The following is a 23,415-nucleotide window of genomic DNA, read 5'->3' on the forward strand; positions in this document are numbered from 1 at the left end:
GTTAAGTCACTTGGGAAGCATTGTGAAATAAATGATTGGGAAACCATGGGTTCTGTTGTATGGGTAAATGTTATAATTGCTGTAGGAATTATGTGAATTCCTCAAGCTTTAATATGTCTCAGTATAAGGTCCTCACTCGATATGCTAATTATGGAAATGTTCTGTGTCACAGAAGTAACGGGATTTCCTTGTCAAGAGCGTTGTAATGAGCTCTCATCAGATCTTGAACCATGTACATTTGTGATTCTTGTGTCATTTATGCCCTTGTCGAATGTGTTTCATCCTCAAGGAGATTCATGAAAGGAATTTTTGACAACTATAAGTTGTGCTCTTTAAAATCCTAAAACTCAACTGGGTAAGAATTTCCAGAACTAATGGAGCCGGTTTTGTTGCATTCAAACAGAACAAGAATTAATACTATGGGGCAGAAAGAGTTGAGGACGATGATGATAGTTTTGTGACTCTTGTTTGAAACATTGCTGGTTCTTTAATATGTGTTCTTCCAGATTTAAGGAAACTTTATGTTAAAATATGCATGATATAGGGAGATCGGATAAAATATGTTTTTGTGAACAAGTGGAAACATTTCACTTTTCTCCCTACCCGAATCCTCCAGAATTCAGCAGCTCTCAGTGAGTATTCCTTCTTTCAAGGTAAGTTTGATTATTTGCCAAAGTTCAACACAAGTCTGTTTTCCTTGCAACAGGTCACTCCTGGAAACTTTAGTTATTTTACCAAGGCGTTGAATGAAGTGTCCTGTTGGAGAGAGAGAGACATGCATATAGACCCTGATATGACCAGACAAGTTGAAGGATATCAGGTTGACTTGATGGAGCCCCTTGGACATATTGGCCTGATAACCTTGCTTACAGAGTTCTCAGGAGCCTTGCCAGATGAGTAAAGAGGGTTACTTCCCGGCAGGTATCGGAACCTCAGGATAGTTTGGGGATCTCAAAAAGAAGAATTGACCCGAATCTACAGGTACTGCAGGCAAGTCTGTGGTGAGTATTTGGCTTGGCCTCTGGCCTCAAGACACGATTGCCAGTTCAATCTAGAAGATTCCTTACGAAAAGTTCTGGCAAAGCAAGGTTTACAAATGTATACGGTCCATTACTGTTCTTGCTGAGCTTAGTTAGAATAGATGCTATGTGAAGTCAGTCAAGCAGAGAAAGACAATTACATGGTTTCCCTTATTTGTGGAACACAAGGAGTAGCAGGGAGATGATTAGGAGAAGGAAGGGAAAGAGGAAGGGGGACGGATAACAGAGGGAGAGAGGAACCATGAGAGACTCTGGACCCAGGGAAACAAACTGAGGGTTTTAGAGAGGAAGGGGGTGGGGGGATGGGCTAGCCGGGTGAAGGGTATTCAGGAGGGCACGTGTTGTGTGGAGCACTGGGTGTTATACACAATCAGTGAATCATGGGACACTACATCAGAAGCTAATGATGTACTGTATGGTGACTCATATATCATCGTAATAAAAATAAATGAAAAAAAAAGAAAGAGTAGATGCTAAGCCAGCAAGTGTGCGATGATCGCTGCGGCCTTCTTTCATCTAAGAAACAATCACAGATCCGTGTAACTGAAAGGCATCACCCATCTGGATTAGCACACACTGCAAACACGCCTGATATTTCTGTGCCTCAAAATGGGTCCCCTTCAGCTATGAAACCATTTATCTTGCAAGTTAGGTTGGAGACATCACTTTTGACACTGACAGTGTTTTCTGATTGGGCAAATCCTATCGGAACGCCACCCAAAGTAATCTTGGAATCCCCTAGAAGCTGGTGGTTCGAGTGCTTGCACCTTGGGTCAGTATCATAAATGCTGGTTAGGATTTAAACCCCTTTAAATCTCCTCCGAAGTTTAAATTTGCATTTTGTGGTGATGAGTGTTTTGACTTCAGGTGTCTGTGAGAGGCAAATCTTCACAAGAAAAGACCCCAGGCCGATTTCAGCCAAATAGAGACTTTAGAGATGGCAAAGATCAGGGCTTACTTTCAACAAGTGTTAATGCAATTTGCCTGTTGAACCTCACCGATTTCTCTTTAAGAATGAAATACTGCTAAGATGCTATTAAAAATAGAGTTGTGAAAGAAGGAAGAAAGACTGAGAGAGTCACTCCCATAGAGTTGAAAAGACATGGAGGAGGTAGGGTTTATGCACATCTCCTGTTTCAGTTCCATATAATGGAAGATCCAGGGGTTGATGAATGAGAACACACTTCCAATGTGAAAGAAGATTCCAGGAGGAGTAAGCATTGCTAAGATAGTCCTGCAAAATGTAGTTGAAATAGGGTTGATGCACATCTTCTGTTTAGGTTCTGGGAGCAGCATGAACGTTGGACTTTTGTCAGTAGTTGCAAATGATCACTGACCTCTGGGCCACCTCCAGGACCCCATCCTCCTGCTTTGGTCTGAAATAGACATCATGGAACACCTGGTAGCCAAACCGCCAACCATGCATTAGTTTAAGGTCTGCTCGCAGCAATCCTAACTCTTTCCCAGCTTGTGCGACCCTGTGATTTTGACCTCTTTGAGCCTGCACTCCCTGCTGGCAGTGTGGAGCACACTTTCCGTTTGGGGGTGACTCTGTGTCTCCCAGAGTGCAATCCCTAAGACCTGAACTCAAAGCTGTACTTGTTTTACAGACGGTTCTTCTTGGCTCACATTCCTTGGCCTGGCGGGTAGGATGCAACGCGTCTGACCTCTGCGTCTTCGCCGCCGGTTCCAGTGAGATAGGCACAAGAATGGTCCACCCTGTCATCTCCCCGGTGGTTTTGCATCACAGTGGTAAGTTGTCTTGGTTCTGAACCTCCCGCCAGGGTTGAGGTTCAGGCCTTTATTTGGATGTCCTCTTTTGGTGGTTTCTGTCTTTACATCTGAGGGGAAAAGATACCTTCTTCTTGGCTGTGACATTGGAGACAGGTCCTTAAAAAGAAAATACACAGTTGGTTCTTTGGGGAAAAGACCTTAGTAGGACAGATGTAGAAAGTTCTGCAAGTCCTCGCCCCACACAAAAACTCTGAACCAGAGGTTGCTTCTGTTGGCAGAATCGTGCGTTAGTGCAGGTTTACCGCATAAATCGAGGTACCCCCCCATTTAGTGAGCATGTAGCAGCTGTCAGCACGGTGCTGGGTGTTCTATAGCCAAGGCCCTGGTCCTAGCACAGACAGATCCGGTCTTGCTGATGAAGAAAGTTTCCATACAAGTTGCAGTCTCACCTCCCTAAGTGCTTTCCTTGGAGCCCTGGAGACACTCCCAATCCTCCCCTTCTTTTGTGAGATCACCACTTACCTACCATCTGGGGAAGGATCTTGATCTGCTTGTTTTCTGTCTCTGTGATAAGAAGAAAAGCCATCTTCTCGAAAACGTGTCCAAAAGCTTAATGAGGTAATCATCTCAAACCTTGGAACGTCATCATGAATTCAGTGCCGTTAGATCTTATTGAGGTCCCTGAGGTCATGCGTAAGTGGAAGAGGGGATTTGAGAACTTCGTTTAATCCACAGTTACAGAGGTGCTGAGATCTGTAAAGAAATCACACAGTTGGAAGAGAATATGGCGCTCCTTTATTCTGGTTCTGGCTTAACACCTTTTGCTCCTGGTTTGTCCGTGGTCTTTTAAATCTGAGCTTCTCGGCGATTCCATTTCAGCCACCTCAGGTCTCTGTGTTGAGTACTTTCGGGACCAAGTTCAAACCATCTAACAGGGCGTACGAGGCTCTTTACCATCACTATATGAATTTGGTGCCCTCTCTCCAACCCCCTTATGGTCCAGTCACACTAAGTGTTGCTGTGTCTGTTGTTTGCATTCACACCCTCCCTGTATTCCCACCCTTTGCACTCCAGGCCTTCAAGAATCGGCCATGTCCCTTTCTCTATGAAGCTCCTTAACCTCCCCCTCAGCCCACATCATCTACCCTGTACCTCCATAATGATGTCCTTGTCTTCCTTTGGTTCTCCGTAGGCTTCCAGCCATTTTCCAACAATACTTATTGCACACATACTGTGGGTATGTAAGCAAGAGGCGTTCTAGCAGATTAGTAAGACACTGAGCTCTAGGGCCAGACTCCCTGGGTGCGCATCTTAACCCTGCCCCTTCTCCTTAGGCAAGTCACTTGACCTCTTGGGTCCAGGTTTCCTTGCCTGTAATGCAAGGATTATAATCCTACCTGTCTCAGAGTTGCTGTTAGGATTCAGTGTTGTGGAGTTTCTCCAAAGAAAGCGCTCCATCATAGTCATTGTCTTTATGGTACTTGAATGGAAGCTCCACGAGGAGAGGGAATTTCCGCTTCCCGATCTCTGCCCGGGTCAGTGCCTGGCACTAGTAGATGCTTTAAACATACGGTGAACGAATATATGAATTTGCCAGGCGTTCTTCTAGTCTCAGGGCAAGCGGCCTTGAACAAAATAAACAAGATCCCTTTCTCATGGCTTCTACTGTAAGCTTTAGACAGAAGCACACGCTTTCATGTAATAGCAGGTGCTGTGAGGAATGTACAAGAGGGAAGTGGGATTGAGGCTAGGGATGGAGGAGCAGTATTAAGTGCGGATGGGCCAACCACACAGAGGATCCAGGTGAGGATTTCAGCCAAGGGCCCAGAATTCCCGAGGGAAAAAGAAGCTCTGCTGGTTAATAGAGCCTCCCCATTTTCTCCAAAGGGCTCTTGGAATGTCTGTCTTCCCCACTAGACTAGGAACGTCCGAAAAGAGGGACTCCATCGTGTAATTGTTTATAAATATCCTCGCTGGTGATTAGTTGGACACTTGATAAATACTTGTTGATGAAACCAAGGAATCCATGTAGGAAAGGGCCTTCCCGTTTGGAAATGCAGGCTCTGAGAGACTCTTCTACCTGTCTGTTTTCTTTTCTCCTTGTATATTCTGCCTTCCTGAAGTCTAGGCCAAGGAATACATCTGAGCATTGACTCATCTTCCTTCCAGTGCTATCCCTGAGCTCTAACATTAGGAGGTCACTTTTCCCCCCAGATCCCAACATTTATTAATCCCCTTTTTGGTAAGAATTAGGTTCAGAGCTGCAGAAACTGTTCTGTAAATGGAAAAAAAACTTTAGTAAAAGATTTTGGTTTTCAGAAAGTCATTTCATTTGATGAATTCTAAACATTTGCTCTTTGAGAAGCTCCTTTTCGGTTATCAACATAAAAATGAACCTATCATTTAAATATCCATGCTGTATTACTGTCCAGCACTGAGTTATGAACTTGCGGTGTTGTGATTTATAACATAGATGTGATCTTACCCCGTTTCTGCAGCAAAGCTCCTTAAAGCCCTTGGAATTCCTAAGTGTGGAGGGTGATGGGGTATCTTTTGTTTGCTGTGTTAATGAGAGACTTTGGGACTGAGGAGGGGGCTGGTTGCCTGCCAGTGGAACCAACCACTTGATTATTGGGTGGGAACTTTCAGGCCCGCCCTCCACCTCCTGGGAGGGGAGAGGGGCTGGAGAACAATGATTGTCATGAAATCATAAAATCATGCCCATGTGATGAAGCCTCCACAAATACCCTGAAGGACGGGTTCTGAGAGCTTCTGGGTTGGTGAACATTGGAGGTGCTGGGAGAGTGGCGCTCTGGAACGGGGCATGGAAACTCGATCCATACCCCTTTCCCCGTACTTGGCCCTACGCAGATCTTCTCTCTTACTCTTCCTGAGTTATATCCTTTTATAATAAACCGGTAGGTTTGTAAGTGAAATGTTTGTCTGAATTTTGTGAGCCACTGTAACAAATTAATTGAGCCTAAGGAGGCAGTGGTTGGAACCTTCCATCTGTGGCTAGTCAAGCACAGGTGGCAAACTGGACTTGTGATGGGCATCTGAAGGGTGCTGGGGGTCCAGTGTGGTGGGACTGAGCTGTGCAAGCTGACACTATCTCCAGATAGGTCGTGTCAGAAAAGGACATGCGGGTGGTGTCAAAGACTTGCTTGTCACGTGGAAGAAACACATTGCAACTGGTGTCAGAATTGTAGAACTTTATTGAAAGTCGATACGGGGATTTGAAATTAAATGAAATCATTGATGGTCTGGTTTATCTCCAGGGATGGGGGGAATGAAAGTCCATGCAATACTTGTTAAACTAACACACGTAGGACGTAAGATCGTCAGAGAGCCCAGAGGAGGGGGATCCTTCACCCTGAAACTAAGGGGAAATAGAATTTGTAAAGAGGATTGTCTGAATCCTCTTTATGTTCATTAATACTTGCCTATCCAACCTTCCAACAAAAGCAAGGGGAATGGGTAGGATGCTCTTGTCTCCAAGATAAGAGGTTGGGTTTCCGCGGGATCAATAGAAGAGCTGAATATATATCCTTTGGATTTTGGGGGGCATACTCGCATCTGACATATGGCTGAGGAGCCTGAAGGCAAGAGCCTGTTTCCTCAGGCAGCAGGAAAGATACACAGATAGAAGGGGGGAGGGGCACAAGACTTTGTTGTGAAGTAACTGAACTTCCGCGGAATGTAAGGTAAAGTTTGCCTTAGAGGTTCCTACGGTCCAAAGACAACCTCCGGGGGAGAGGAAGGCACTACGTGGGAATCACTTAGGTCGAGCTTGACTGGTGATCATCTGATCCTGAGGGACAATCACCAACAAATAGATATAAAAACCGCATACATCCTGTTCTAGGGGAGTAACAGTGAAAAGACCAACGGTATTGTTAAGTTCTCTGAAGACCTTAGGGGAGACAGATTTACATTTTGGTCAGGCCCTGAGATCACAAATCAGAATGAAAAATAGCAGTCAATAAAGAACTTTCTTGTATCCCTACCTCCGGTCCCTCTCCAGGCTTTTACCAGGAATGTGAAAATGGCATTTTGTAGTGAAGGGGAAATAAGCATGGAAAAAGAAAATCAACAATCTCTTCACATATTTAACCACAGCTTGGTTAGGAAAGAAAAAAAAGCATTTTCATACTGTTCATTGTCTGCTGAGTTGAGACTGTTTGCAACTTAAAATGAGAGTTAAAAGTGGTGGCGGCGACTTGCTGGAGGCGGAGCCCACATGCAAGAGGCAGCACCTGCAGGCTGGGGTCGGCCTCCGCAGTAGTGCAGGGAGCAGGGACATGCAGGGAGTGCCCCCCTGCTGGAGGTGGGTCCGAGTCCCACCCCCCCCCACTGGAGACAGCAGGGTCGTCCACGGATGCAGCGCCCCTGCTGCAGGCACCAGCGGCAGTGCCCACTGGGCTGGAGGCCTACAGCGACCACTGAGACAACAATGGAGGCGGCTCCCTTGCAGGAGCTGCAGGAGGCTTTGCTTTTACTGGAGGCGGCTCGTGCATCAGCATCCTTCCTGGGACCGGCGCCCGCCGCAGTGGAGGAGGCGCCCTTCTCGCTGGAGGCAGCAGGGGCGACCACAAGATGCAGCGTGCCTGCCAGAGGTGCCCGCTGCAGCGCCCCTGCTGGAAGCTCCCGGGGCACCGCTGTTTCTGGAGGCAGTGCCCCTGGCACAGGAAGCAGCAGGGGCGACTATGGAAGCCCCGCAGGCTGGGGGCGGAGCCCCGCAGGCTGGGGGCGGAGCCCCGCAGGCTGGGGGCGGAGCCCCGCAGGCTGGGGGCGGAGCCCCGCAGGCTGGGGGCGGAGCCCCGCACGCTGGTCGCTTCTCACTTCGGTGCTGCGCGGACTCCAGTGCGGACGTGTTGGCAGCGGTGGAGTCTTCGGCAGCGTTGATCGTGTCATCGGCGGCAGCATTGGAGGTGTCTTGGGCTTCGAGGGAGTCAGCGAGAGCGGCGGCGTCCCTGGAGGCAGCAGAGGCTGCTTTATTGGAGGGGCGTCGACTGAAGAGGTCTCGGTGTTGGAGGCAGCCCCAGCCTCGGCGGCGCTGGCGGCGGCGCCTCCCTTTGACGTCAGTGGTGCGCCGCCTCCGGCATTGAAGGTGGCGTCGCTAGAGGCATCGCTGGAGGCGGCATCCACAGATTCGGCCTCGGCGCTGGAGGTGGCTGCGGCGGCTGTGGAGGCAGCGGCAACGAGGGCGACGGTGAGTTCCCAAGTGGCATGGGCTGCGACGCAAGGGGCGGTGAGGGTGGTGAGGGCAGCGGCGGGGAGTTCCGTGGTCGTGCTGTGGCGCGGGTGTTGATTTCCGTGGCGACGGTGGTTGCGCGTCAGTGAGGTCAGGGGCCCTGGTGGCAGCGGCACCTGCATTGTAGGTGTGCAGTGACGTCAAGGGCCGTGGAGTCGTGGGTTCCCTGGCGGGGAAGAGGATGGCATGGTTGGTTAGGGCTCTGAGTCCCAGGCGGCGGTGAGGGCGAGGATTGTGAGTTGTCATGGGTGGCGAGGGCAGCAGCCGTATGGTCCCAGGCAGAGATGGGAGAGGGCGTGGGCGGTATGTTCAGCGGTGGCCACAGCAGGAAAGGCTGTTGCTTGGGTGGTGGGGAGATGGGTTGGGTTGGAAGGGGCTCTTTCTGGTTCTGTTTCTCCACGGACATGGTCTTGTAGGTTATTCTTCTCTCTTGGGTCCTCTAAGTTATGTATATACAGTTTTGTATTATAATTTATTTTATAGATGTTTTATATATTGTATACTTGAATATGATGCTTTATATGTTAAATTAGTTACATATGGTTAATGCTGCAATGAAGATGCAGGTATAAATATGTTTTCAAATAGGTGTTTTCATTTTGTTCCGTTGAAAGCTAAGAAGAGAAGTTACTGGATTGTAGGATAGTTCTCTTTTTAATTTTTCTTTTGTTGGCGGAGGCTGCATACGGTTTTCCACAGCGTGTGCACCTACTTCTGTACCCACCAACAGTGCACCAGGGATCCCTTTCCTTCACATCTTAGCTAACGTTTGTTATTTCTGTCTTTTTGATACCGAACCTTCTAAGCAGTGTGAGGCGATACCTCAGTGTTGTTTCGATTTGCATTTCCCTGATGATTATTGATGTGGAGCATCTTTTCACGGAACTGTTGACGTCTCTGTGTCTTCTCTGCATAATGTCCGTTTGGAAAATCCTTCCACTTTGTTTTTTGTTGTTGTTGTGATTGAGTTGTAGGAATTCATTCTATATATTGGAAAGTCACCTTTTATGAGATTTATGAGTAGCAAGTCTTTTCTCCCAGGCGGTAGGTTGCCTCTTTATTTAGTTGGTGATTTTCATGGTTGGGCAGGAGCTTTTTAGTTTCTTGTAGCTTCGCTTATTTACTTTTGCTTTTACTGCCTTGGCTTTTGGAACATGATCCAAAAAAAAAAATTCACGCCTGAGTAGTACGTAGGGCAGCTTTGTCCCTATGTTTCCTGCTAAGAGTTGTAAGGTTTCAGGTCTTGAATTCATTTTGAGTTAATGTTTGTGTCGAGTGTAAGATAGTGGTACGGATTCATTCTTTTGCATGGGTCTGTTCGGTTTTTCCAGCACCGCTCAGTAAAGGGACTGTCCTTTCCCCCTTGCATATTCTTGGCTCCTTGGTCATAAAGTACCGGACCGTAGAAGTGTGGGTTTCCTTCTGGGCTCTGTCTTCTGTTCTGTTGATCTGTGTGTCTGCTTTGATGCCAATATGCCAGCAATCAGTAGAGCTTTGTAATAGAGTTTGAAACGAGGGAGCACAGATTTTTATGCATTTTGTACCCTGCCACTTTACTGAATTTGTTCAATAGTTGTTTTTGTGGTTGTGTTTAGGGTTTTCTACATATAATATCATGTCATCTGAAAAGAGTGACCTTCACTTCTTGGTTTCCAGTTTGGATGCCTTTTATTGATTTAGTTTTCTTGTGTAATTGCTCTGGCTAGGATTTCCAGTATTGCAGTGGACGCTTGGCCAACGTGGGTCTGAACTGGGCAGTCTGCTTATTACGTGGGTTTTTTCAGTAAAGAGACGTTGCTGTAAATGTATTGTCCGTAAGGTTTTTCTTTGTTATTTCTTTTCAGATTTTTATTGAAGTGTTAGTTAAGGTGGCCTTATAGGTGGCCTGCTGCCACCTTTCCCGTGAGCGGAGAGTGGGAGGGGTGCACTGCAGCGCAGGGTGGCTGTTACGTTGGGGTCAGGGAAGGAGGAGGAGAACGTTCCAGCGACCCTCTGGTGACACCCACGGCCTGCCCCGCAGCCCCTCGGTGTGGTTCCAAGAGAGGGAGGTGGTCCTGGGCCAGCTGACCCCTGTTTCCTTCCACCTGTAGGTGTGAAGAAATAGCGGCACTATGAGCTCATCCGGATGGCGTACGACATCACTGGTGAGAGCCCGGCTAGTGTGCCCATGGAGGTGCTTGTCGTCGAGGCTGCTAAGCTCCAGGCGCCACTACTCCTCACCCTACTTACTACAACTTGTGGAAGCAGCAGGCCGTGGGCGGGCAAGCCCGGTACAGGTACAAGGTAGTGGCACATAGGGAGGCAAGGCCACACCTGCACAATGTGGTCACCGCGCAGAGCGCCATGTTCATGCCCGCTGCCTGGCAATGAGACTCGGCTCACCAGCCAGGTGAACTGCCCCAGGCTGGAAAAGCAGCATGGGTGAGAGTCCCAGCCTCGGAGTCCTGAATGCAGTTCCTTACTCCTTGAGGACAGCACTGGGGTCAGGGAAGGGGCAGGAGAGGAACACAACACACTGGGGGATTCCTGCACCCTGAGTCCTACAGCGCCCAGCCTCAGAAGGCCCAGAGTGAACATCAGTGGGCACAGGAACGGTGGGGCCCTACGTCTCTACCAGTTAGGATTCCACTGAAGGAACCTGGGGCTCTGGGTCCTCTTCTCCTTCACTGGTACCCCATCCACAGGATAATGGGGACCCGAGCCCCTCTTGGGGGCTTGAGCCTCTGGCGCAACCCTTGCAAAAGCGCCTCTGAGCAGAGCTGCGTCCCCTGGCCAAGATTATGCAGAGGGGTCGTTCACGCATTGGCTGCCTTTCCCTGCACACCTGCGCCCTCACCGCCTCTGCGGCATCATCTCTCCTCAAGGCCACACGCTACATGGCAGCTTGCCAGGCCACAAGTGCCCAGCCTAGGCCCCGGGGGTGGTGTGGCTGCTGCCTCCTGGCAGCGTGAGTCTCCAGCTGCAGACGGGCAAGCTGGAAGCATCTCTGCTTGCCTTCTGAGAGATCGCCTGTTTTTTGTCAGTTTCCCAAACTGTTCCTGCGAACGGGGCAAGCTCCGGTGGTTCTGTGCATGAGTTCCATTGGCATAGGTTAGCCTGAGACCCTAAACCTCCATGCGGCGGAGAACCCTGCTTCTTGCACCTGAGGGCAGGGGGGTGACCCTCCCCGCTCTAGGGACTGAGCTCTGAGGGATGGCAGTGTGGCATCCCAAAAGGGTCCAGCTTGTGGGGCTGCAGAGGCTTCAGGAGCCCAGCCCGGGTTAGAGCCCTCAGGCCGGGGAGTAGCACCCACACTGCTGCCTGGGCTCAGCAGAAAGATGGTGGCACAGGGCTTATGGATAAGACAAACGGTGGGTCGTTCCAGAAAAGATTCTCCAACCAAGGCAGTCGCTTATTTGCTGTCAGCTATGGATGGAAGCCCAATGTGTGCTTTTTGTAAATTGAGGTATTTTGGGGGGAAAAAAAAAAAAAAGGAAAAAACTCATTGAAAATCATAAACTGATTCTAAATGGCCACAGCCTGTTGGGGGCCCAGCTCTGGAGGTCAGCATTGCTACGTGCACCCTGCCAGAGTATTTGGTGTTGACTCATGCCCATGAGCACTCAGAGCCAGAGCCTTCCTGCCCACTCACCTTCCAGCTTGTTGGCCCTCCCGCTCACAGCCGCAGCTCTGACCCCGACCAGCAGGCCGGGGCGTCCCCTGTCAGCCCCGCCAGTGCACCTTACGGGACGTCTGCCTGTAGGAGAGAGAAGCCAGAGGGCCTGAGCTGACCCTTGACCCCTTGGCCTCCACCTCCTGAGCATCTGAGGTGATTCTGCCCAGGCTCTGTTCACCCTGGTTCTTACCTCAGGCACCAAGCCCCACAGCACCATGAAAAGGCAAAGCGAGAAGAGGTTTGGAGGTTGGTGACAAGGCCTCAGCGTGTTAACCCAGAAAACCGTAATTTGATGCAGTGGTTGCCAGCTTCTGTGATGTTCGTAGTGGGTTTTAAGGGTTTGGTTCTGTGTCGAGGTGGAACTGTTCTCAGTCACTGTGTTTGGGTTGTGTGGAAGGGTTTGCAATCCTACTAATGGTAGAGACCATTTCCTAAAATGTTCGGTTGGCCAGATGCCTCTTGTTAAATGGTCTGGTCATGTCTGTGGCTTCTCTTGTACAAGTAGTTCAGGATTTGCCAAAGTGTCTTTCCGTGTAATGGCTTAAGTCAGTCAACAGAGAGCATGGGCCAAAATTCCAGGCTGTTAATTTTGGGCTCTGCGGTCTTAAAATGTCCTGCTTCTCCTCAGATGAGACCATACTCTACAGTCATTGAGCAAAGCACTACGTTATGGAGTTGAATGGGAGCCAGGTAAAAAATGCATATTTTTGAGACATCCAGCGGACGTCATAATCACCCTGATGACTTGGGGGGCCCATTGGGGTCCCTAAGGAGAGCCCAAGAACAAAATCACATTCCGCTGGGCGAAGCCCAGAGCCTACAGCTGGGAGTCCTGTGCTCCCTCTGTCTTAGGGAACATTTTTTCCAAGAACGTTCAGGGCCAAAAGATTAGGGACTGGCTGCTCCAGAGATGAGGTGTGACAGAAGCCAGACAGAGACCCAAACAAGCCCCTCAGAAGGCCTCCATGGACATGTCTGCTAGAGAGGTTCATCATCCACCTCAGTAGGGCCACGCGGCTCCCGCGTGGGCCTGGACACAAGGCCCTTCTGGCCCAGTGCCACCTGTAGCACGGATGTCCCCAGTCCCCCCGAGACAGGAAATGAAATCTGCCGTGTCCACACGCTGGAACCTACACAGCTGTTTGAACGTGTGAGCTGAAGTAACATCAGTAGGCACAGAGCAAGCCTCAAGTTATGCCCTTAGGAGGAAAAAGAAGGGTGCCCTGTCCAGTGTGTGCACACATGTGTGTAAATGCACGCATACACACACACACACTCAGGATGTGTAAAGACCACCTCTGGAACGATGGACAAGAACTCGGTAACATTGGTTACCTCCAGCCTTGGCACGGTCTGAATTTGTCACCACGCACACAGTGTATCTTCTCAAACAGAAGAGGAAAATGATGCCAGGGCATCCAGGCTGACTGCCCCCCTCCCCAGTGCCTATCCTCTCCGGGCATCCTGGGCGCTGGTCACCGACGTGAATTGAAGCGGGTGGGCTGTGACCTAGCCGTGTCGTCTTGGGAGGATTGCTGCTGCTCTCCAATTTGTTAATTTTTTATAATACCACACTAAGCTGTTTTGAGGTGTAAGTGAGAAGTGGGTGGGGAAGCCGTCTGCAGACTCCTGTTGTCCCCAGCACAATCAGCTCAGGACACCTCAAGCCAGAACTGGTCCCTCCAGTGGGGGCCTGTCCACCCAGACGTCCACAGAAAAACCAGAGGTGGAGGGCCCCGGCACCTGCTTAGACAAAGAAGTCCAGACTGCCGCACACCAACCACGCCAAGACTTCACTGCCAACCGCTTCCTGCTCGTAGGCTTTTAGGTAAATGTACCACCGTCCAAATCAAAATCCACTACGCTGGTTCAGAGCCCTCACCCTGAAAGAGAACTGTGGTCAACATTTTGTTCTGGAACAACCTAGGCCCTTTTAGCTAAGAAATTGTACCTTGGGTCAGTCCCATCATCTGTTTAGAGTTCCGTAGTGCTGGAAAGCGTCCTACATTTTTTGTCTTTGTTTTTGTTTTAAATTAGTAATGAGGTTTTGGAAATATTTGCGTATCTAACCTGTGACATGAAAACACAGGGACCGAAGCCCGTTCTCCCCCTGCCCTGTTCGTCTTCTCCCTCCCAACCCCCCATCATGTGTACTTGTCCTGGCCTCCTGAGTAGTCTCTGCTGATGACTGTCTCTCATGATGCCCAGAACAAGCACCACTAAATGTGGTTTGTGAATTTGCTGTTGCCTTTGAGTGACTCTGAATCTAAGTGGATAAGATCTTACAAAATATGGGGTTGATGGGGACAGAGAATGATAAAAATGGCTCTTCTGAGAAAACATTTTGAAATCCGGAGCACAGCACATTGTCCGATTTGGTTTACGCTACGATCACAATCTGAGAATTTAAGGGGCAGAGGTTTCCAGGAACATCCCAGGCAGGTCACTGGGTCTTGCAGTGAGCGAGCAGGCCTGGGAACACCTGCAAGGTGGGGCCGGTGAGGTCTCTGATGGAGATCAGGGCTTGGCAAACCACAGCCCAGTCCACAGGAGGAGCCTGTATTGCATGGTGCACTGGGTGTTAGAGGCAAGTAATGAATCCTGGAACATTACATCAAAAGCTAGGGGTGTACTGTATGGTGACTAACATAATATAATAAAAAATATCATTATTTAAAAAAAAAAGAAGGCATGTTGATGGGTCTTGCCTTTCATCTAATCTGATAGGCTCCTGTCTTTGGATTGGGCCATTGCGCCTTTTTACATTCAGAGTAACTACTGAGAGCTGTGAATTTACTGCCATTGTATTGCTTGTAAAGTCCCTGTTTCTGTATATTGGCTCCGTTCCTTTCTGATCTTTGTCCTTCTGGACTCTCTCTTTGCTTCATTGTTCCCCTTTAATATGTTATTTTAATAATACAATGCCAATCTAAAGAATTCTGGTAGAACAGTTCGGGATTGGTTACTGCTTAGTTTTCAGTGGAGGCAAAGGTTTGTAAAAGTTAAAATTCTGCTAAGTGTACATTGAGATTGCTGGAAATGATAGGTGAAGCAACTGTGTATGCAAGAAAGGTTAAGCTGTATTTTTATAAGGGCACTATAAGGAATGAGAATACATTTTTGTTCAGGAAAGAAAAAAGGCAATTTTGTTATTTTGTACTAAATAAAGACTGTTTATTCAGAGAGAAAAGTCTCAGGACAAAATCTGAATGAAAAAGAAAGGTGTAGGAAGTTTGTGAAGCGCAACTTCGGAAAAAACTTTTATTTATGGTCAGGACTAAGATCGAAATGAATGGATTTTATAGGTACGATGGTATAAGTCTGAAATTCTGCTTTTTTTCTCTCTGTTAAAAGGACAAAATTTTCCTGGATTGTTGGTCTGCTCTTGATGTGAAAGAGTTGTATCCCGGAGTCCATAGTCTCTCATGGTTCATCTCCCCCTCTGGTGCCCCCCCCCCTTCATTTTTCCCTTCCTTCTCCTAAGGATCTCCCTGCTATTCCTTATGTTCCACAAATAAGTGAAAGACCATGGACCCAGGGAAGCAAAGGAGGGTTGTAGAGGGGAGGGCGGTGGGGAAATGGGTTAGACCGGTGAAGGGTGTTAAGAAGGGCAGGTATTGCATGGAGCACTGGTTGTTATATGCAAACAATGAATCATGGGACAGTACATCAAAAGTGAATGATGTACGGTATGGTGACTACCATATCGTAAAAAAAAAAAAAAAAGATGAAAGATTAAAAAGAGGGAGTTGTAAACAAAGATGTTATTACTATTATTATTATGTGTTTTCTTTACCTTTGCAGAAAAGCAAAGTTTCTATGTTTTGTCTTTATCAGGTTTTTGATGACTTAAGAGGACTGAAATGTCTCAGTTTGAAAGAAGCTAAGTTTTGCTAAAGACTGCACAATCTTCCCTAAAATGTCTTTTGGCCTCCTTGGTTCAGTTTAAGTAGTGAGTTTTGTCATGATCCATATATCTATTTAGGCCTATGCTTTAAACCATTCTGAATTTTTAAACAAATTGCCTGGGATTTAAATTGTAAGTGGAGACTTTGCTTTTCTGTTCTTTTCATTTTACTACTTAGGCTTCTTTGGTATGTTAAGTCACTTGGGAAGCATTGTGAAATAAATGATTGGGAAACCATGGGTTCTGTTGTATGGGTAAATGTTATAATTGTTGTAGGAATTATGTGAATTCCTCAAGCTTTAATATGTCTCAGTATAAGGTCCTCACTCGCTGTGCTAATTATGGAAATGTTCTGTGTCACAGAAGTAACGGGATTTCCTTGTCAAGTGCGTTGTAATGAGCTCTCATCAGATCTTGAACCATGTACATTTGTGATTCTTGTGTCATTTATGCCCTTGTCGAATGTGTTTCATCCTCAAGGAGATTCATGAAAGGAATTTTTGACAACTATAAGTTGTGCTCTTTAAAATCCTAAAACTCAACTGGGTAAGAATTTCCAGAACTAATGGAGCCGGTTTTGTTGCATTCAAACAGAACAAGAATTAATACTATGGGGCAGAAAGAGTTGAGGACGATGATGATAGTTTTGTGACTCTTGTTTGAAACATTGCTGGTTCTTTAATATGTGTTCTTCCAGATTTAAGGAAACTTTATGTTAAAATATGCATGATATAGGGAGATCGGATAAAATATGTTTTTGTGAACAAGTGGAAACATTTCACTTTTCTCCCTACCCGAATCCTCCAGAATTCAGCAGCTCTCAGTGAGTATTCCTTCTTTCAAGGTAAGTTTGATTATTTGCCAAAGTTCAACACAAGTCTGTTTTCCTTGCAACAGGTCACTCCTGGAAACTTTAGTTATTTTACCAAGGCGTTGAATGAAGTGTCCTGTTGGAGAGAGAGAGACATGCATATAGACCCTGATATGACCAGACAAGTTGAAGGATATCAGGTTGACTTGATGGAGCCCCTTGGACATATTGGCCTGATAACCTTGCTTACAGAGTTCTCAGGAGCCTTGCCAGATGAGTAAAGAGGGTTACTTCCCGGCAGGTATCGGAACCTCAGGATAGTTTGGGGATCTCAAAAAGAAGAATTGACCCGAATCTACAGGTACTGCAGGCAAGTCTGTGGTGAGTATTTGGCTTGGCCTCTGGCCTCAAGACACGATTGCCAGTTCAATCTAGAAGATTCCTTACGAAAAGTTCTGGCAAAGCAAGGTTTACAAATGTATACGGTCCATTACTGTTCTTGCTGAGCTTAGTTAGAATAGATGCTATGTGAAGTCAGTCAAGCAGAGAAAGACAATTACATGGTTTCCCTTATTTGTGGAACACAAGGAGTAGCAGGGAGATGATTAGGAGAAGGAAGGGAAAGAGGAAGGGGGACGGATAACAGAGGGAGAGAGGAACCATGAGAGACTCTGGACCCAGGGAAACAAACTGAGGGTTTTAGAGAGGAAGGGGGTGGGGGGATGGGCTAGCCGGGTGAAGGGTATTCAGGAGGGCACGTGTTGTGTGGAGCACTGGGTGTTATACACAATCAGTGAATCATGGGACACTACATCAGAAGCTAATGATGTACTGTATGGTGACTCATATATCATCGTAATAAAAATAAATGAAAAAAAAAGAAAGAGTAGATGCTAAGCCAGCAAGTGTGCGATGATCGCTGCGGCCTTCTTTCATCTAAGAAACAATCACAGATCCGTGTAACTGAAAGGCATCACCCATCTGGATTAGCACACACTGCAAACACGCCTGATATTTCTGTGCCTCAAAATGGGTCCCCTTCAGCTATGAAACCATTTATCTTGCAAGTTAGGTTGGAGACATCACTTTTGACACTGACAGTGTTTTCTGATTGGGCAAATCCTATCGGAACGCCACCCAAAGTAATCTTGGAATCCCCTAGAAGCTGGTGGTTCGAGTGCTTGCACCTTGGGTCAGTATCATAAATGCTGGTTAGGATTTAAACCCCTTTAAATCTCCTCCGAAGTTTAAATTTGCATTTTGTGGTGATGAGTGTTTTGACTTCAGGTGTCTGTGAGAGGCAAATCTTCACAAGAAAAGACCCCAGGCCGATTTCAGCCAAATAGAGACTTTAGAGATGGCAAAGATCAGGGCTTACTTTCAACAAGTGTTAATGCAATTTGCCTGTTGAACCTCACCGATTTCTCTTTAAGAATGAAATACTGCTAAGATGCTATTAAAAATAGAGTTGTGAAAGAAGGAAGAAAGACTGAGAGAGTCACTCCCATAGAGTTGAAAAGACATGGAGGAGGTAGGGTTTATGCACATCTCCTGTTTCAGTTCCATATAATGGAAGATCCAGGGGTTGATGAATGAGAACACACTTCCAATGTGAAAGAAGATTCCAGGAGGAGTAAGCATTGCTAAGATAGTCCTGCAAAATGTAGTTGAAATAGGGTTGATGCACATCTTCTGTTTAGGTTCTGGGAGCAGCATGAACGTTGGACTTTTGTCAGTAGTTGCAAATGATCACTGACCTCTGGGCCACCTCCAGGACCCCATCCTCCTGCTTTGGTCTGAAATAGACATCATGGAACACCTGGTAGCCAAACCGCCAACCATGCATTAGTTTAAGGTCTGCTCGCAGCAATCCTAACTCTTTCCCAGCTTGTGCGACCCTGTGATTTTGACCTCTTTGAGCCTGCACTCCCTGCTGGCAGTGTGGAGCACACTTTCCGTTTGGGGGTGACTCTGTGTCTCCCAGAGTGCAATCCCTAAGACCTGAACTCAAAGCTGTACTTGTTTTACAGACGGTTCTTCTTGGCTCACATTCCTTGGCCTGGCGGGTAGGATGCAACGCGTCTGACCTCTGCGTCTTCGCCGCCGGTTCCAGTGAGATAGGCACAAGAATGGTCCACCCTGTCATCTCCCCGGTGGTTTTGCATCACAGTGGTAAGTTGTCTTGGTTCTGAACCTCCCGCCAGGGTTGAGGTTCAGGCCTTTATTTGGATGTCCTCTTTTGGTGGTTTCTGTCTTTACATCTGAGGGGAAAAGATACCTTCTTCTTGGCTGTGACATTGGAGACAGGTCCTTAAAAAGAAAATACACAGTTGGTTCTTTGGGGAAAAGACCTTAGTAGGACAGATGTAGAAAGTTCTGCAAGTCCTCGCCCCACACAAAAACTCTGAACCAGAGGTTGCTTCTGTTGGCAGAATCGTGCGTTAGTGCAGGTTTACCGCATAAATCGAGGTACCCCCCCATTTAGTGAGCATGTAGCAGCTGTCAGCACGGTGCTGGGTGTTCTATAGCCAAGGCCCTGGTCCTAGCACAGACAGATCCGGTCTTGCTGATGAAGAAAGTTTCCATACAAGTTGCAGTCTCACCTCCCTAAGTGCTTTCCTTGGAGCCCTGGAGACACTCCCAATCCTCCCCTTCTTTTGTGAGATCACCACTTACCTACCATCTGGGGAAGGACCTTGATCTGCTTGTTTTCTGTCTCTGTGATAAGAAGAAAAGCCATCTTCTCGAAAACGTGTCCAAAAGCTTAATGAGGTAATCATCTCAAACCTTGGAACGTCATCATGAATTCAGTGCCGTTAGATCTTATTGAGGTCCCTGAGGTCATGCGTAAGTGGAAGAGGGGATTTGAGAACTTCGTTTAATCCACAGTTACAGAGGTGCTGAGATCTGTAAAGAAATCACACAGTTGGAAGAGAATATGGCGCTCCTTTATTCTGGTTCTGGCTTAACACCTTTTGCTCCTGGTTTGTCCGTGGTCTTTTAAATCTGAGCTTCTCGGCGATTCCATTTCAGCCACCTCAGGTCTCTGTGTTGAGTACTTTCGGGACCAAGTTCAAACCATCTAACAGGGCGTACGAGGCTCTTTACCATCACTATATGAATTTGGTGCCCTCTCTCCAACCCCCTTATGGTCCAGTCACACTAAGTGTTGCTGTGTCTGTTGTTTGCATTCACACCCTCCCTGTATTCCCACCCTTTGCACTCCAGGCCTTCAAGAATCGGCCATGTCCCTTTCTCTATGAAGCTCCTTAACCTCCCCCTCAGCCCACATCATCTACCCTGTACCTCCATAATGATGTCCTTGTCTTCCTTTGGTTCTCCGTAGGCTTCCAGCCATTTTCCAACAATACTTATTGCACACATACTGTGGGTATGTAAGCAAGAGGCGTTCTAGCAGATTAGTAAGACACTGAGCTCTAGGGCCAGACTCCCTGGGTGCGCATCTTAACCCTGCCCCTTCTCCTTAGGCAAGTCACTTGACCTCTTGGGTCCAGGTTTCCTTGCCTGTAATGCAAGGATTATAATCCTACCTGTCTCAGAGTTGCTGTTAGGATTCAGTGTTGTGGAGTTTCTCCAAAGAAAGCGCTCCATCATAGTCATTGTCTTTATGGTACTTGAATGGAAGCTCCACGAGGAGAGGGAATTTCCGCTTCCCGATCTCTGCCCGGGTCAGTGCCTGGCACTAGTAGATGCTTTAAACATACGGTGAACGAATATATGAATTTGCCAGGCGTTCTTCTAGTCTCAGGGCAAGCGGCCTTGAACAAAATAAACAAGATCCCTTTCTCATGGCTTCTACTGTAAGCTTTAGACAGAAGCACACGCTTTCATGTAATAGCAGGTGCTGTGAGGAATGTACAAGAGGGAAGTGGGATTGAGGCTAGGGATGGAGGAGCAGTATTAAGTGCGGATGGGCCAACCACACAGAGGATCCAGGTGAGGATTTCAGCCAAGGGCCCAGAATTCCCGAGGGAAAAAGAAGCTCTGCTGGTTAATAGAGCCTCCCCATTTTCTCCAAAGGGCTCTTGGAATGTCTGTCTTCCCCACTAGACTAGGAACGTCCGAAAAGAGGGACTCCATCGTGTAATTGTTTATAAATATCCTCGCTGGTGATTAGTTGGACACTTGATAAATACTTGTTGATGAAACCAAGGAATCCATGTAGGAAAGGGCCTTCCCGTTTGGAAATGCAGGCTCTGAGAGACTCTTCTACCTGTCTGTTTTCTTTTCTCCTTGTATATTCTGCCTTCCTGAAGTCTAGGCCAAGGAATACATCTGAGCATTGACTCATCTTCCTTCCAGTGCTATCCCTGAGCTCTAACATTAGGAGGTCACTTTTCCCCCCAGATCCCAACATTTATTAATCCCCTTTTTGGTAAGAATTAGGTTCAGAGCTGCAGAAACTGTTCTGTAAATGGAAAAAAACTTTAGTAAAAGATTTTGGTTTTCAGAAAGTCATTTCATTTGATGAATTCTAAACATTTGCTCTTTGAGAAGCTCCTTTTCGGTTATCAACATAAAAATGAACCTATCATTTAAATATCCATGCTGTATTACTGTCCAGCACTGAGTTATGAACTTGCGGTGTTGTGATTTATAACATAGATGTGATCTTACCCCGTTTCTGCAGCAAAGCTCCTTAAAGCCCTTGGAATTCCTAAGTGTGGAGGGTGATGGGGTATCTTTTGTTTGCTGTGTTAATGAGAGACTTTGGGACTGAGGAGGGGGCTGGTTGCCTGCCAGTGGAACCAACCACTTGATTATTGGGTGGGAACTTTCAGGCCCGCCCTCCACCTCCTGGGAGGGGAGAGGGGCTGGAGAACAATGATTGTCATGAAATCATAAAATCATGCCCATGTGATGAAGCCTCCACAAATACCCTGAAGGACGGGTTCTGAGAGCTTCTGGGTTGGTGAACATTGGAGGTGCTGGGAGAGTGGCGCTCTGGAACGGGGCATGGAAACTCGATCCATACCCCTTTCCCCGTACTTGGCCCTACGCAGATCTTCTCTCTTACTCTTCCTGAGTTGTATCCTTTTATAATAAACCGGTAGGTTTGTAAGTGAAATGTTTGTCTGAATTTTGTGAGCCACTGTAACAAATTAATTGAGCCTAAGGAGGCAGTGGTTGGAACCTTCCATCTGTGGCTAGTCAAGCACAGGTGGCAAACTGGACTTGTGATGGGCATCTGAAGGGTGCTGGGGGTCCAGTGTGGTGGGACTGAGCTGTGCAAGCTGACACTATCTCCAGATAGGTCGTGTCAGAAAAGGACATGTGGGTGGTGTCAAAGACTTGCTTGTCACGTGGAAGAAACACATTGCAACTGGTGTCAGAATTGTAGAACTTTATTGAAAGTCGATACGGGGATTTGAAATTAAATGAAATCATTGATGGTCTGGTTTATCTCCAGGGATGGGGGGAATGAAAGTCCATGCAATACTTGTTAAACTAACACACGTAGGACGTAAGATCGTCAGAGAGCCCAGAGGAGGGGGATCCTTCACCCTGAAACTAAGGGGAAATAGAATTTGTAAAGAGGATTGTCTGAATCCTCTTTATGTTCATTAATACTTGCCTATCCAACCTTCCAACAAAAGCAAGGGGAATGGGTAGGATGCTCTTGTCTCCAAGATAAGAGGTTGGGTTTCCGCGGGATCAATAGAAGAGCTGAATATATATCCTTTGGATTTTGGGGGGCATACTCGCATCTGACATATGGCTGAGGAGCCTGAAGGCAAGAGCCTGTTTCCTCAGGCAGCAGGAAAGATACACAGATAGAAGGGGGGAGGGGCACAAGACTTTGTTGTGAAGTAACTGAACTTCCGCGGAATGTAAGGTAAAGTTTGCCTTAGAGGTTCCTACGGTCCAAAGACAACCTCCGGGGGAGAGGAAGGCACTACGTGGGAATCACTTAGGTCGAGCTTGACTGGTGATCATCTGATCCTGAGGGACAATCACCAACAAATAGATATAAAAACCGCATACATCCTGTTCTAGGGGAGTAACAGTGAAAAGACCAACGGTATTGTTAAGTTCTCTGAAGACCTTAGGGGAGACAGATTTACATTTTGGTCAGGCCCTGAGATCACAAATCAGAATGAAAAATAGCAGTCAATAAAGAACTTTCTTGTATCCCTACCTTCGGTCCCTCTCCAGGCTTTTACCAGGAATGTGAAAATGGCATTTTGTAGTGAAGGGGAAATAAGCATGGAAAAAGAAAATCAACAATCTCTTCACATATTTAACCACAGCTTGGTTAGGAAAGAAAAAAAAGCATTTTCATACTGTTCATTGTCTGCTGAGTTGAGACTGTTTGCAACTTAAAATGAGAGTTAAAAGTGGTGGCGGCGACTTGCTGGAGGCGGAGCCCACATGCAAGAGGCAGCACCTGCAGGCTGGGGTCGGCCTCCGCAGTAGTGCAGGGAGCAGGGACATGCAGGGAGTGCCCCCCTGCTGGAGGTGGGTCCGAGTCCCACCCCCCCCCCACTGGAGACAGCAGGGTCGTCCACGGATGCAGCGCCCCTGCTGCAGGCACCAGCGGCAGTGCCCACTGGGCTGGAGGCCTACAGCGACCACTGAGACAACAATGGAGGCGGCTCCCTTGCAGGAGCTGCAGGAGGCTTTGCTTTTACTGGAGGCGGCTCGTGCATCAGCATCCTTCCTGGGACCGGCGCCCGCCGCAGTGGAGGAGGCGCCCTTCTCGCTGGAGGCAGCAGGGGCGACCACAAGATGCAGCGTGCCTGCCAGAGGTGCCCGCTGCAGCGCCCCTGCTGGAAGCTCCCGGGGCACCGCTGTTTCTGGAGGCAGTGCCCCTGGCACAGGAAGCAGCAGGGGCGACTATGGAAGCCCCGCAGGCTGGGGGCGGAGCCCCGCAGGCTGGGGGCGGAGCCCCGCAGGCTGGGGGCGGAGCCCCGCAGGCTGGGGGCGGAGCCCCGCAGGCTGGGGGCGGAGCCCCGCAGGCTGGGGGCGGAGCCCCGCACACTGGTCGCTTCT

General features: G+C 47.8%; 1 long non-coding RNA gene across 1 annotated transcript; it reads left to right on the forward strand.

The window, feature by feature from the left end:
- Positions 1 to 180: 180 nt before the first annotated feature.
- LOC148107266 (uncharacterized) lies at positions 181 to 23,066 on the forward strand. The gene is made up of 3 exons (XR_015722787.1): positions 181 to 2,792; positions 16,488 to 18,573; positions 22,579 to 23,066. It is a non-coding gene; the product is annotated as an uncharacterized LOC148107266 (long non-coding RNA).
- Positions 23,067 to 23,415: the final 349 nt, after the last annotated feature.

This window comes from Ursus americanus, chromosome 33 (genome assembly GCF_024610735.1).
Source record: "Ursus americanus isolate L20-20 chromosome 33, mUrsAme1.1.p, whole genome shotgun sequence".
NCBI lineage: Eukaryota > Metazoa > Chordata > Mammalia > Carnivora > Ursidae > Ursus > Ursus americanus.